The 16591-nt window shown below is 39.8% G+C and overlaps 1 protein-coding gene across 4 annotated transcripts in view; it reads right to left on the bottom strand.

Annotated features, from left to right (window-relative positions):
• LOC125611173 (E3 ubiquitin-protein ligase SMURF1-like) overlaps positions 1-16591 on the bottom strand; it is a 75186-nt gene that overhangs the window by 33593 nt on the left and 25002 nt on the right. The window contains exon 1 of one of the 4 annotated variants that reach the window (XR_007341302.1): positions 9506-12611. The exons of the other annotated variants lie outside the window; for them this stretch is intronic. The gene's annotated coding sequence lies outside the window, so the exon portion shown is untranslated. Of the gene's footprint in view, positions 1-9505; positions 12612-16591 lie in introns of those variants that run through there. 4 annotated transcript variants of the gene reach the window in all.

Genomic DNA, 16591 nt, shown 5'->3' with positions numbered 1-16591 from the left:
AATTGCTGAGGCTGGCTTTGAACTTGCGATCCTCCTGTTTCAGCCTCCGGAGCTGCTGGGATTCCAGGCGTGTGTTACCACGCCTGGCCCCCGAGTCCCCTTTCTACCCTGCCTCTCGCACACCAGCCCCCCATTACAGGTACTCTCCCTGGAGCACTACTCAAAGGACAGTAATATAAGAAAGCAGCACGCAGTGTGCTGAGAAAGGCACAGAGAGCAAATGAAACTAGACAGATTTATATTTGTCCCATATCTACTCAAGAGAAAGTGCAGAATTAAGCTGAACAATATACACTATTTTCTGTTCAGCCATATCTGTGATTTTCAGACCTTTGATTATCTCCTCTCCCCATTAGATTTTAAGATTCTTTAAGGAGGTACTCAGCCTCACTCACTTAGAAAAATATTTAGGGGGCTGTGGTGGCAGTTTGGTGGTAGAGCGCATGCTTGGCATCTGCTAAAGTCCTGGTTCAGTCCCCAGCACCAAAACAAAATTACATTTAATAACTGCTCTGTGCCAGGTCCTGGGCCACTGGAGAAGTAGAGATGATTGAGATTCAGCCTCTAACCTTGCAGCAACAAAGACAAAGAAATAAACAACACGTACAGGGTTATGAAGACGCTGTGGTAGAGAGACCAGGAGTGACGGGAGAGGTCCCTCTAGCCTCAGAACACATGCAAAGGGTGTGTTGGAGTGTTTTTTATTCTTGGTTGTACAGGATCGAACCCAGAGCCTGGCATATAGAGGCCAGCACTCTACCACTGAGCTCTATCCTCAGCCCTACAGGCATGTGAGAGAGGCCAGTGTGCACCCCTCCTCTGGGATGATTGGTTCCCAAGCTAGAGAAGAGACTTCAGAAAGAACTACAGGAGGTCTATCCACAATGCTAATGAACTTGGACTTTCCCTGTAACAATGTAGAACCCAACACGATTAGGTTCTTTTTTTTTTTTTTTTTTAAGAAAGCTGAAATTCTGGCTCTGGAGTAGAAAAGGAGAAGGAATGGGGAGAAGCAGGAGGCAGGAAGGCTGACCTCTTTGGAGGCTGTTTGAATAGTTTAGGGAAGTCTTGCCTGCTTTGCCCTCACCCTGCAGCACCTAACACAGGACCTTACACATAAAAAAGAAGAAAAATGCTAAACTGAGTTGATACCAAGTGGAAAATACCTAAACTTCCTACTGAGCAATTTACCTGTTTTCTAAAGTGTGTGCGTGATTTCTGTCCCAGGACAGGGAAGGGAACAAATTGGCCAGAGCACAACCAGGAACAACATCCTTTCACACCACTCCAATCTACAAATAGCCCCTGAAGAACCCTGATTCTCACAGATTTTCCTTGTATGTTTCATCACATTTCCATAGACCTTAAAACCTTAGTAGGTAAAGTAAAAGGAAAAATAAAACAAAAATTAACAAGGCAAATGCCCCGACCACAGGGGGCCACGCAAGCCATGGGGGCAAGGGAGTTTCCAGGGTGCCTTACCACAGAGCTACATGCCCAGCCTTGTTTTTTTTTTTTTTTATGTTTTTTTTCTTTTATTCTATGAAGTGTTCTTTTTTTTAGTTGTAGATGGACACAATATCTTTATTTTATTTATTTATTTTTATGTGGTGCTGAGGATCGAACCCAGGGCCTCGCACATGCTAGGCAAGTACTCTACCGCTGAGCCACAACTCCAGCCCCCATCCCCAGCCTTTTTATTTTGAGAGATAGACTTGCTTAGTTGCTGAGGGTCTCACCAAGATGCAGAGACTGGCCTTTAACTTGGGATTTTTCTGCCTCCTAAATTATTGGGATTAAAGGCATGTGCCACCACGCCCAGCCATGCAAATACTTTTTAAAAAATTGTTTTTGTAGTTGTAGATGGACAGAATGCCTTTATTTTATTTATTTATTTTTTGAATGTGGTGCTGAAGATCGAACCCAGTACCTCATGCAAACTAGGCAAGCACTCTACCACTGAACCCCAGCCCCTGCCCTATACATATATTTTTAATAATGTAAACTAAACAATGGGTTCAATAGGTAGATTATGTCAGTCCAGTGTTTCTTCAAATAATCTGTTTTGGATATGCACTCACTAATTTATCCAGAGAGATGCAAGGATTCCATGCATATCCACAGACCCATGGCAGACACCTTGTCCAAAAATTGAACACAATCAGTAGTAGATATTTGGTGATGTTTACAAATCAACAATAAAAAGACAACCCAGTTGGGAAACAGGCACAAGAGCTAAAGAAACATTTCTCAAAAGAATGTATACAGATGGTAATAAACACATGAAAAGATGTTCAACATCATTAGTCGTCAGAAAATGCAAATCAAATGCAGATCCTACTTTGTATCATCTGGGCTGGCTAAAATTTTTTTAAAAATGACAATAACAAGTATTGGTAAGGACATAAAAAAATTGGAACCCTTAAACCTTGCTGGTGGAATTGTAAAATGGTCCTTCCATTTTGGAAAATGGCTTGGTAGTTGAACATCATTGGCATAGGGACTGACCCAGCAATTCTACTCTCAGATAGATACCCCAAGACAACTCAAAACTCAAAACATGTCGACATTAAAAACTTGTTCATGAATGCTCACTGGCAGCATTATTTATAATTCCCAAAGTGGAAAAAACTCAATTGTCCAAAAACTGATGAGTAAACAAAATATAGCATACCTACACAATGCAATATTATTCAACATTAAAAGAATTGGACTCTTGACACGTGCTACAACTTGGATGGACCTTGAAAACATTATGTGAGGTGAGAGAAAAGACCGCCTTATGTGACTCCATGGATATGAAATATACATGGCAGGCAAATCCAGAGAAAGTAAATCTGTGATCCTCAAGGTTAGGGCCGGGGATATGGAGAGTGAATGCTAATGTGTAGAGATCTCTTTTCAGAGTGATGAAAAAATGTTTATAATATAAGGGAGTGGTTTTGGTGGTACAACCTATGAATATACTGAAAGCCACCGAATTGTGTACTCTAAAAAGTTGCATGTTAAAGGATGTAAAATATATTTCAATAAAGCTCTCATGTATATGTTTAAAAATATGGTTACCTGTGATAGTGGGTTTTTTGTTGTTGTTGTTCTCCTTTTTGTTTGTTTATTCTTCAACAAACAATCAGCTTACAATTTATTTGGAGCCGGGCACGGTGGCTATAATCCCAGCAGCTTGGGAGGCTGAGGATGGAGGACAGCAAGTTCAAAACCAGCCTCAGCAATATAGCAAGGCCCTTTCTCAAAAGTTTAAAAAGCAGAGGGTAGGGGTAACTAGGAATGTGGCTCAGTGGTTAAATATCCCTGAATTCAATCCTGACACCAAAAAAAAAAAAAAAAAAAAAATATTTGGAAAAAAGATGAACCAGGAAATCATCAAAAAAGCAATGATGGCCAACAGTATAGAGATAAGGTGCTATAAAAGATTTTGACTTTAAGTAATATCAATACTTTTTTGATTTCCTATACAGAATAGAATCTATTTAAAACCTGTCAGCCAGGTATGGTGGCGCATACCTGCAATCACAGTGGCTCAGGAGGCTGAGGCGGGAGGATCACGAGTTCAAAGCCAGCTTCAGCAAAAGCAAGGTGCTAAGCAACTCACTGAGACCATGTCTCTAAATAAAATATATATATACACACACACACACACAAAAGGCTCGAGATGCAGCTCAGTGGTCAAGTGCCCCTGAGTTCAATCCCCAGTACTCCCAAAATAGAAAATAAAACAAAAACTGACAAGTTCATCTCTTCAGTTTGATCAGCAGTCCCTCTTTTTACAAAGTCCAGAGCTATTTAGGCATCTGGGCTACAAAATACACAATAAATATGCGTGTACAAATATGTAGCAACAAATATCACCATTATATACAACTATAATGTACTCCCCCAAAACATGGACAAAATACAAAATAAATATATATGGGCCATAACAATTTAATCAACCAGAATATGAATATATGAATACAGGCATTTGTTCCTGTGTTCAGAAGGTTTGAAGCAAATTATGCTTGAAATTACAAGATGCTCTCTGCCTTTCTTTAAAACAGTAAACAATTTTAAATCATTTTTGAGAACTAAGTCTTATAATTAATAGTCAAGCATTCATTTATATACACTGAAACTAATAACAGGCCAGATGGGAGAAAATGCATGAATTTAGAATGGAAAAGGCATAGTACTTCACCTAGCAGGAAAGTGACAGGGCAGGCAATACTTGACCTCAATTTAAAAACGCAGTTCCGAGTACCAAGTTCAACATCACAGAATGATATATCCAACTTTCCCAGAGAACTAATGTCAAGAAGTAGTTTTATTTGAATACATTTTCTTTCTTTGTTAGAACAACAATCATTAACTTATAGTCACAACTTGTAAGTTAACAGAAACAGTCTATTGATAATCAAACTGAAGCTTGAAATAAAAGACTTAAGAAAGATTCATGATTGGAGGGAAGTCGAGGTGGAAAGCAAAATATGCAGAGTTGAAGAGAGACACAAGATAATTCTTAATGGATTTTAAATCCAAATCCAAGAAAAGATGGCCCAGAGATAAACAGGGCAGGGAAAAAGGACACTATACAATGTCAAGTGATTTTGAGACTTTTTTGAAACAAAAGAAATCTTCAATTGTACTCAATATATTTTTGAGCTATCTCTTTTCATTTCAGAATTCAGTCTAATTTTCTTAAAAAAAAAAAAACTTCCTATGAATTTGAATCTTGACATGACGCAATGCTATTATTAAGTTCTGAAGAAATCTGGGGAGTACAGAATAGTGTAAGAATACCCCCTAAATTTTTAAATTAGTGGAAACTGCATGTGACATTGAGATACAGGGTTAGGGGTGTAGGACTGTGGTAGAGCGTTTGCCTGGCCTACACAGGTCCTGGGTTCCATCCCCAGCTCTGCATACAGACAGACAGACACACACACACACACACACACACATACACACAACACCTGAGATACAGCGTTCCTCGCTCATATTTGGAGCACAGATTTAAACACTACAAGAGACATGCACAATTAAATTTTAAACTAAAACACAGAAAGCATATTTAATTTACTGTACAATGTGCAATCAATTTTTGTAAATGGAGGAAAGAATTCTACACCTGAAAGTCTAGACATTTCAATCTTACTCTAAGGGGGAAAACATAAAATAGGCAAAAATACACAATAATTGAGTTTTTCATATTTTGTGCTTCCATGTCTACGCCAAGTCCAAAGACTTTTAATATGAAATGGTACACATTTGAAATAAGAACAAGGCATAAAGTGGTCATCTAGGCCATCGTAGGATTATGAATTTTGATTCCATTTAAATCTGCGATCTATATAAAAGACAGGCTAAATATGACCGTATGAGCAGTGATTTGGGATTATTAAACATCCTAAAATATCACTAACATTTTGATGAAATCATCTCAATATTTTTCTGTTCTTTGTACATATTAATAATACCCAATACATCTGTCTCTAAAGAGTTTTTCAGAATCTCTCCACTCAATAATCCCATCCACATCAAGATAAAGATATGCTCTGCGGTGGCAGGGTGTGTGTGTGTGATTACTCCTGAATTCACTAAGGAAACCAAGAGACAGAATGAGGTCCTCCAGAAATTCACTAATGAAGCAGAGACCACATCCAGTTCTAACTTACAGATGTAATACTTACAAATGGAGAGCTATCCCTTAACAGTTGCAAAGTATCTGTTCAGGGTTATTTTTAAAATATTTTTTAAATAATGGTGATGGTTCCATGACAGTCTGAATGTCATCAATACCACTAAATTGTATACGTAGAAAGTTAAAATGGCAAACTTTGCTATATATATTCTATCACAATTTTTTGTTTGTTTTGGGGGATAACAGGGATTGAACTCAGGGGCATAACCACTGAGCCCCATCCCCAGCCCTATTTTGTATTTTATTTAGAGACAGGGTCTCACTGAGTTGCTTAGCACCTCACTTTTGCTGAGGCTGGCTTTGAACTCGAAATCCTTTCTGCCTCAGCCTCCCAAGCTGCTGGGATTATAGGCATGCGTCACCACACCTGGCCTCTATCACAATTTTTAAAAATGAATAATATGCCAAAACCCATTGACTTTGACACTTTAAAAACGGGTGACTTATATAGTATATGAATTCTCTTAAAGAGGTTGCTCTTAAAAAAAAAAAAAAAAGCTTTCACAACATCCTTCTAAAAAAGTTGGGTCGCCAGTCCTTGATGACGTGCTATGGGAACACAAATATTGACTTTGTCAGTTGATCCAAAATAGATGGACACTGAGTAGGAAGATATTTTAGGAACTCTTTCATCTATTTTTCTCCTTTTCATTTATGTATGCCTGAGAACAATACCTGATGAAACCCTATACTTAAATAAGTGGCTCTCTTAGTAGTATAAAAGTTACCTATAGAAACATAGAAAGTACTGTTATCATTTAACTCAGCATTTTTTCTGAATTAGTGGTGTGTAAAATTGTACATCTTACAATTGATGCCGTTTGAGATGTGAGTTGAGACTTCCTAACGAGAGTGAGGAAACAGTGATATAAAGCCTTTTCATTTTCCAAACTCTGCTTCTGCACTCACAGAACCACATATCAGTGCCAGTGTCACGTGAGGGCCCTTTCCCTAAGCTTCCTGTGAAACCACACACACAAATTTTTTGGATCCAATAAAAGTAATTTCTGGGCAATCACAGAAGACCTTGGGAGAGAATACTTAAAATGAATACCATTTTGCCAATTAAAAGTATTTGCTCTTAATTATGAAATAGACTGCCCTCACGTCAAGGTATGACAAAGCAGAAATCTGACAGAGACATTATGTCAAGTCCTAATCTGAATCCATGACTCAGAGCATTTTAAATATACATATGGAAACCAGAATCTTTTCATAACCAGACTTCACAAATAAGAAACTCGTGCCAAGACGTGACAAACACAAATCTTAAAAAGCTTCACAGATGAAAATCTTACATTTAAAGCATGAACTATTTTATCAATGCTTTTATGTAATCCTGAAGATGCAGCAACATTGAGCTTAAAATTCCACTACATTTTCTGGTTTGGGTGATGGCAACTGTTTGTCCTGTCAATGATAAACACACACTGATTGACACACAAACTCAAAGAGGATATTCCTATATTAATCGAGACGATTATTGGGAATTCTTCATACATAGAAAAGCATTTTTCCAGTGGATATATCTGGATAAATAATTTTTCACTGGAAGTATTCTAAACTTTCTTTTTTTTTTACAGTTTGGCCTTACAAATTACCTTAGTCATGACAGAGGTAATGTAAGCTCATTATAGAAATTAGAATAAAATAAGTATCAAAAGCATCAATAACCTCACCACCTAGCTGTAACTGCTTTTTATGTAGAGCCCTCTGTCTTTGTCAGAGAGTGAGCCTAACCCCCAGGTTCAAAAGTTCCTCCTTCACTGACCAGCCAGGTGACCTTGGGCAAAAGTCAATATCTCCACGTCCCCTCATAAAAATAGGAATAGCAGCAGCACCTGCTTCATCAAAATTTTAATGTAATTCTCCCATGCTGTTCCACAACCTACTATTTTCACTTAATAGAATGTCCAAACACTTTCCCCTGTCATTTCCCTGTCACTACACGGCTATTCCACAATGAATCCAGGTACCTACTGCTAGGTGTATAAACTGCTCCCCAACTTTTTGCTGTTATACAGTGGGGCAATTATACAAGGAGAGTTGAAAGGTGGAGATCCTAAATCACTGGGACAATAACAAGGACTACAAGTGGCTCGGGCTCTCTGCCTATGACCCAGCCCTCAAGCTACCACGGTTCTCTCATGTTCCCAAGTCTATGTCCTGCCTTTTCTCCCTTCTAGAGCTACCAAAAGCTTTCCAAATAAATTCTCTTATGCTTAAGTTAGCTAAAGTCAGTTTCTGTGGCTTGCCACCAAAACACCTACTGAAAGATATCATTCTCTTCCATAAGATCCTATAAGTTTCAAAAGTGACTCATTGGAAACTTGTACATGTGTGTGTATATGCACACTCACATACATGAATGATAAGCTCCACTACCAGCCAACCTTCAAACTCCACCGTGACCCAGGAAGTAGTTGCAATGCTAATAAGCACACAGACCTTTGCATCCTAGGGAAATCTCTGCTGTGAGGATCATGCACATACATACAAGATCGGGATGATTTACTTCAATAATATAAACTTATAGAATATTTAAGCCACAAAAAGACTAATCTTTCTCAGAGAAGAAATCAAATTGCCCTTTATTCCCAAATACAAATACTAAGACTACTGCTACTGCTGATGCTAATCACTAACACTTGCATGGCGCTCTACTATTCTTCAGGCTCTGCTGCAAACACTTTTCATACTAACAATCTGATTCTTGCAGTTAACCTGTAAGGTACTATATTCTCCTCATGTTGTATGTAAGGAAACTGAGGCATCAAAGAGCCTGAATAATCTGCACAAGGTCACAGTGCTACTAAGGATCTGAGTCCACGTAATCCAGTCACAAAATTTGTGCTGCTTGACTTTTGACTTATCAGAACAGTTTTTTTGAGCCCTTAACTGTACGTTAAACTTTTATTGTGTCACAGATGGCACTTAAATAGCGAGAGGATATTTACCACTGAGATGGACTCCCATAAACTCGTGCCTCATCTTCTACTGTAGCTTCTCCTACTTGGACTATGATTCTGGCCCACAAAATGACTTGTCAGTCCCCCAAATGACAAGCGCTTTCTACTTCCAAGCCTTTTTTCAAGCTAGTTCCTTTATCAGAAAAGCCCTCCCAACCCACCACCAATCTAACTACTTCTAACCAATCATGCAAGCCAAGTTCAAATGCCAATTCTCCTGACCGCACCCTTCCCAATGTAAAGTTCTAGAAAACAGGGACTACATCTGACAAATTCTCTTCCTTTACTTGGTGTTATCTATTATACAGAACACAGTTATTATAAGAAGTAGGTGCTCAATTAATCACTACTTAAGGAACTCAAGGTGTGGAAACTTCTCTACCAGATGCAGTCCCAAGGAAGCAAACTGGAAAATATCAAATGACTTAGAAATTCGGCTTATCATGAAACTCCTATAAACACCCTGTAAATCTAAATCTAAAAATCTCTCATTGAGATGCACTGTGATTTGTGGACTTTTAACATTTATCTCAATAGAGGTCCTTTTATGGTCTGAGCACGGTGCCAAATGAAAGAGGGAATTTTTGGGAAAACTATTTGAAATATTTGGTAAATACTGGGAACACAAGGTCACATGAACCACAAGGAAAAGGGCCTAGACTCTGGTTGCCAGGGCAGCGAGCAGTGAAAGTAATCACTGCAGGCCAAGCCAATCAGACAGCCAGACTCTCACTTTCAGATATCCATGGCCTTCTGCAACCTCCTTCCCCCCTAGGTTGGTTTTCCTAAAGCAATGTACAAGTTAAATCAAAGCTCAGATGCATTTTGCTTTTTGAGTTACCTGTTCATCAGTTCATCCGCAGCAGCACTGTAGTGAAGATGGAACATGACCTTGCACTCCCCCTAAGTAAATGTAGACCGATGGGAGGAAGAAATTCAAATGGAATTATAATTATTAACCAAAAGGAAATAGCACACTAGATTCTGTGATGAGATTTTGGCAAAGGCATATTTTTGTGTCACCAGAAGAAACAAGATTTAACAAAGACATCTGATTGTGTACACCATGGCCAGACCCGATGGAGGAGAAACCCTCCCAAGCCATCAAGCAGGAAGGGGTGGGTGGCAACGATGGTGTCCCACAGAGGAACCTGCCAGTGCAGCATCTGAGGACAGCATTCCTCAGGGTCACTAAGGCTTCACGGTGGAAAACAGTGACCAGTTGGAAGGCATTTCTGATGGGACTCAGTTGGTCCTCACGTACTCAGGTACATGAGGCCTTCCTAGAAAACCCATTGTACCCCAGCTGACTAACAATGGGGGATGACTCTTGTTGGATAGAGAAAGTTGGGTGTCAGCCCCAGCAATTCCCGAAGAAAGTGATCCTTCTGTTCAAATAGCACAGTTACAGGAAGCAAGAAATAGTAAGCTGGCCCAACCTTCCTGAAGCTGGCTCTGAAGTGGCATCGAGTGGCATTCCTGGAGAAAAGAGCTAACCCTTAATAAAATGTCACCTTGTTCTTTGGAGTAGTAGTAACAACACTGGGGTATTGAGACAATCTTTTGTTCACCTCAATAGCAAACCTATTTGCACATACCCACACTTGTCCCAAAAAATATGTGACAAATGTCCCAAAAGTGTGAAAAGTGGGGTTGTTGACCTAATTTGCCAGTGAGACACTTTCAAAAATCATTCTTCCTGGCAACTCATGCATAACAGACATCTCCAAATTCAAAAGTTTAAGAAAATCACTTGAAAGTATGTGAAAACCAGAAAAAAGAGCAAACCTAACCAAACAGTGATGAAACCCACACCCTGCGCATGACCTAAGGAACACTCAGCCATTGTTGCGATGCAATCTTAGCAACTGGCCATACCAGGCATTCCCTGTTACGCCCTTGCATTCAAGACTTGTAACTTTAAAAGACTAATAGGATCCCTCATCTTGAAAAGAATCAGGCCTTCATTAAAGAATGACAATACTAGATACCACAGAGAATTCACCTTTATGCACTTCTATAAAGCACCAATAAAAAAAACTACAAATAAATAGAAGGAAAACCAGTAGAGCAGAGGAAGGGGATCAGAGTGGGTAGGGTGGGGGTGGCGAGGAGAGAAAGAGGAAATACTGGGGACTGAAGTGGAGCAAATTATAATCCATGCACGTATGATTATGTCCAAATGAACCCTGCTGTTATGTATAACTATATGCACTAATAAAAACATATTTTAAAAAGTAAACTTCATTTTTAATTTAAAAAAAAAAAAAAACACTTAGGAAAAAAAATCTCTTTGGAGATGTACCCATGTTTGATGTAAGTGTTCCTCCTAGGAAAGCATCTGTGCTCAAGACCCTGCATATGCAGGTCTATATGGACATATGTGACCTGACAGTACAGGCCCTGGTGTCACCCCAGTCCAGATAAGTTAACCTCTGCCTCTCTCACATGGTGACCTGGTGAGGGAACATGGCTAAACATCTGAAAGGCTAACTGTTAGAATTTCTAAAAATAGGGCTATACAGAGGAGGGGGCCTGGCCATCGGTCAGATAGGCTTTATGGAAAGTGACTCTATCAACCAAATCAGGGCAACTGGAAAAACAAGGGATGCGACTATTAATTATGCCAGGATAATAGGTTTAAAACAGAAATATTCCAGGCAAAACCAGAAAATATGGTCACCAGAATATGCCCACCAGACAAAATTTTCCTATTTCCAAGAGCTATTTCTCCTATCCTCTAGATGCCAAGGCTTGCTATCAGGCACACTGTTTGATGATGGCTGCGTAATAGGAACTGGAAACAAAAGGAAGGCACGATGTGGTTAAGACTTGAGATACAGGGTCCCTGCAATAAGCTAATGTGGGAACTGACAGCAGTCTTGCTCATCGGAGACGTGGCAAGGACATAATAATGCTGCAGAGCTGTTTTTTCAATTCAATCACTAGAGACAGAGCTGCCAGGCTGAAGCAGGATGCACACCTTAATTCCAGGGGACAGCCAGGAGAAGCCAAGGATGGATGCAGCAGGTACTAGATGAATCAACTTGTGACATGAACTGTAATTCAGAAAAGACTGATTTCTCCTAATGAGATACTCAGAAGTTAATACTCAGAAGCATGTTGAGCATCACTCTGTTCATCTCGAAATAACATGTGCAGCAACAGCACGATTCCTTGCAGAGTTATTTGCCCGGGGTTCTCTCCTCCCCAGCCCACTGTGCTGCTCCCTCTACTCCTGGTGCTGGTTAGAGATCTGCAAAACTATGCACCCCAGACCCCTGGCTGATGGGCTCCCTGCTGCCAAGGGAAGTCCTGGAGAGGCTGGAAGGAGAGAAATCGGGCTGCCTTCCTGTTTTCCTCTTTCTGCCAATAGCACCCGAGCAGCAGCAGATGGCGGCTCCAGCCTCCACCTTCTCTCCTCTCTAGCACTAGCCTCGCCAGCCCCCTCAAGACACCAGCGCCTAGGGGCGGAGCTACAGGCTGTCCTCACACTGCCCTGTGTTGACTGGATCACCAAAGACACTGGAAAGAATTGGATCAAATCTGACATCCATTCATGATTTTTTTTTAAAACTTGATGCCCAAAAAAGATGTAAATGCTATATGTTCAAAGATACACATTGCAACTCAAAAGGTAGCATCAGGCTTTGTGGGACACCAGAAAAATTTTTCACCAGTCAGGAGCAAGCAAGGACATCCCCAGCCCACCAACACTACTCCTAGTACTGCTGAGGAGTGTTTGGGAGGCGCCAATGACTCAACAGGATAAGAGAAAGCGCTGGAAATAAAACATAAGGTCCTTCAGCATATTTTATTTTTAAATGCTATGGTTATCAGGAGACTCAACTGAAAACTGTTATGAAGAATAATTCAGTAATATAAGTAGGAACACAATTAGAATAATGAGATCAGGGAAATCTCATTGAAAGTAATGGCAAAAAAAAAAAGATAAAAATTCCTAGAAATAAACTTAAGAAATAAATAAAACTATATGAAGAACTGAACAAATGAGAAAACATAATGAGTTGTGGAAATCATCAATGTTGTAAACATCAGTTTACAGATGTTTACAGAAACAGTGCAATCTTGTTGAAACATCCATGGGATTTTTCTTGGGAAAGGGGAACTAGATATCAACAGATAACTCAAAAAATAAATCTAAATAGCCTCTGACTATGTGAATGGATACTCAACCTCACTTAAGAAAGACACAGATTAAAGCTACACTGAGATGCTATCTCTCACCCATCAGATTGGCAAAAATCCAAGTCTGATAAAACGATCTATTGAAAAGCCTGGAAGGAAACAGACTGGCTCAAATGTAGAATGGTTCAACACCCACGTAGGGAAATCCAGCCATATCTGTCATATTTTAAAAACATATGCGCCTGTTTACTCAGCAATCTTCTCTGGGAACACCGTCCACAGACAAACTGGTCCATGCACAGAAATGACTTCCGCCTGGAGTTACCAGCAAGCACGTCCCTGAAGACCAAGTGGCCCGGCAACTTGGGCTGCCTGAGTGAACACTGGTGCAGCCACAGACTTCTTGGATGAGAGAGCTCTCCAGGGAAACAAAAAGTGACAAAGAGCAGGCTACAAAACAGAATACACGACGTGCCACCTTTTCTGAATGAGGGAGGTGGAAAAAAGTATATCAGTGTTTGTTTATTCTCATTTTGAAGACCATTAGAAGGATAAACAAGAAACTAATAATGTTAGTTACAAAATTACCTGTGAAGCAAGAAGAGAAAGGATGAATGAAGCAAAGAAAGGTTCAAGACTTACTGAGCAAGCACTCCTTTTAACAACACTTTGATTTCTGAACCAAATAAACAAAGTACCTAGCCAAGAGGTAATAACACAAAATATCGTAATTAATAAATTTAAAAGGCCAATGACCTAATGGCCTTATATTTAAAAAGCTGTTCATAGAGGGAAAAAATACAAATGACACAAGAAAATATGTTTATCCATCTGGGTATGGTGGTACACACCTGTCATCCCACCAACTGAGGAGGCTGAGACAGGAGGATCACGAATCAGAGGCCAGCCTGAGCAACTCAGAAAGATCCTGTCTCAGAATACAAAATTAAAAGGGCTAAGGATGTACTTGTAGTAGAATGCCCCTGGGTTCAATCCCCAGTACCAAAAAAAAAAAAAACACACAAAAAACAAGTTTATCCACAATCATAAAATAATAATCAAGTAAACTAAAAAAAAGACAACATTTCTTATCTATCAATTTGCAAAGATCAAGAAATTTGATAGCACACAGTGTTGATTTTCATACAACTCTGATAGGAGTATAAATTAATTTAATCTTTATGAAAAGCTATTTAGCAAATTTAATTAAATACATATTATAAAAGCTTATCCACAGATATGCTTGCCTATGTATAAAATTACTTATATTCAAGGATATTCGCTGGAGCATATTCACTGGAAACACTCTACATGTCTATCAAAGAGGGCCAGCTGATTTAATGCACATCCATGCCATGGCATACTATGCAGTTATTTAAAAGGTGAAAGAGTGAAAATGCCACCGTAGGGAATGCCAAAGCCTGTCACTTCACGACAAACTGGCAAAACAAAAACAACAAAAACCTGTGATAATCAACTTTTCAGAACTCTGGAAAATAATCAAAAACTTACCACAAGCAAAGGGACACTTAAGAAAAAAATAGTTGAATTTCAGTAAAAGAACTCTGTGATGTTTTAACTTACCCTGGTCCCATCCCACACCCTATCTAGGCAGCAGCCTTGAAGACAACAGATGACAACCTTGATATAACAGGTACCCAGTACCAGAGGGAAGAATCCAGACTTTATCCTCAAAGAACTATGGTTGGCTGTTTTGACCTGTCTGATGGCCCCCTGAAGAAGTTGCCCAAAGGGCATGCCCTCGTTGTACCCAATTCAGAACTCTCCATGGCAGTCTATGAACTGGGGGCATCTATATCTGGTGAAAACATTAAAAGGCCAATGTATTAGCTGTTATCTCCTGGGACGAGGGACAACCACTTAGGGCAAACAGTAATCTGATGTGAAAGCTTCAGAGGAAAGGCTGAGGCATGAGATACTTCAGGGAATATGGACTTTGAAAAAGCTCCCACATACTCCTGTGAAGCAAAAAGGTCACGTGTGCCAGCAGCTCAGGAGGCTAAGGCAGGAGGATCAAGAGTTCAAAGCCTGGGGCTGGGGTTGTGGCTAGTGGCAGAGTGCTCGCCTAGCATGTGTGAGGCCCTGGGTTTGATCCTCAGCATCACATAAAAATAAATAAGTAAATAAAGGTACTGTGTCCATCTACAGCTAAAAAATAAAAAAATAAAAATAAAAGAATTCAAAGCCAGCCTCAGCAACAGTGAGGCATGAAGCAACCCAGTGAGACTCCGTCTCTAAATAAAATACAAAATAGGTCTGGGGATGTGGCTCAGTGGTTGAGTGCCCCCGAGTTCAATCCCCAGTACCCCATTCCCCACCACCACAAAAAAAGGCCACATGTATGCTGAGGCTGGACACAAGCTCAGAAAAACACCTAAGACGCTCCCTAGTGCTCTCACCTTGGCTGATCTTCAAGAAGGAAGTGAAGACTAAAGAGGAGTTGTAAAATACCTGCCTGCTGAGTTTGAAGGTTTCCCTCAACATACACACACACACACACACACACACACACACACACACACACACAGTTTGCAAAGACTAGGAGACTAATAACAGGAGGAGAAAATGAACAGAAACTGTCTGTTTAGGAACATGCCCCAAAAGTTCCTGTGTTGAAAGCTTGGTCCCCCGTGTAGCAAGGTTCAGAAGTGGGGCTTTTAGGTGATGATTGGCTCATAAGGGCTCTGAGCTCATCAGTGGGTTAATCCACCAAATGGCTGAATGGAGGCTGAATGGGGGGAGTGCAGTTGGTGGGAAAGCAGGCCCCTAAGAGGTGACCCGGAAGTGTTTATCTTCCCCCTGGCCTGCCTCTCCCTGCCTTCTTTCTTCTCTCTCTCCTTCCTAGGGTTCATGAGCTGAGTAGCTAGCTTTCCGCCTCCATGCCCTTTCTGCCATGATGTTCCGCCTCACCTCAGGCCCAAAGATATGGAGCCAGCTGACTGTGGGTTCAAACCCTGACAGTGAGCCAAAATAAAATTTCCTCCCGTAAGTTGTTCCCATCAGCTACAACAACAGCTTATCAGTTGTTTCCACAGCAGTGGAGACCTAGCACACAGCCCTGAGCAAGTAGAAGGAAGAAATAATTGAGAGTAGGGCAGGCATGAGTGAATCAGAGAATACAACAGGAATTAAGGAATCAACCAAACCAAAAGTTGCTTCTTTGAAAAGAGCAACCAAAAGGGCAAACTAAAAAGAAGTTTCAAATAACTAAAATAAGGAACGAACATGGAGGCATTGCTATTGAACTTACAAAAATCAAAAGAGATAAGAGAACATTAGGAACAATCGTATCCCAACAAATTATGTAACCTAGATGATGAAATGAGCAAATTTTGAGAAACATACACACTACCCAAACTGACTCCAGAAGAAACTGCAAACCTGAATAACCTGTAACAAGGAAAACACAATTCAGTAGCCAAAACAATTTCCCAAAAGAAAAGTTCCTGGACCAGCTGTTTTATCAAATATATTTTTAAAAATTAATTTTAAAAAATCCTTCATAAACTCTTCCAGAAATAAAGGTGGAAAAAATAACTTCCTAACTCATTCTATAAAGCAAGTTATCACCCTAACATAAAAGTCAGACAAATATATTGCAGAACAATATCCTTTATGAATATAATAAATAATCCTCAGTGAAATACCAACAAATTGAATATAGCATTATATTAAAACTATTATACTCTATGACCAAGGAATTTATCCCAGGAATTGAAGGGTGGTTCAACATACAAAAATCAATGTAATATACCAC

This window comes from Marmota marmota, unplaced genomic scaffold, assembly GCF_001458135.2.
Source record: "Marmota marmota marmota unplaced genomic scaffold, marMar, whole genome shotgun sequence".
NCBI lineage: Eukaryota > Metazoa > Chordata > Mammalia > Rodentia > Sciuridae > Marmota > Marmota marmota.
The sequence above is the reverse complement of the archived record's forward strand: the minus strand, read 5'-3'. Positions and strand labels throughout refer to the sequence as shown.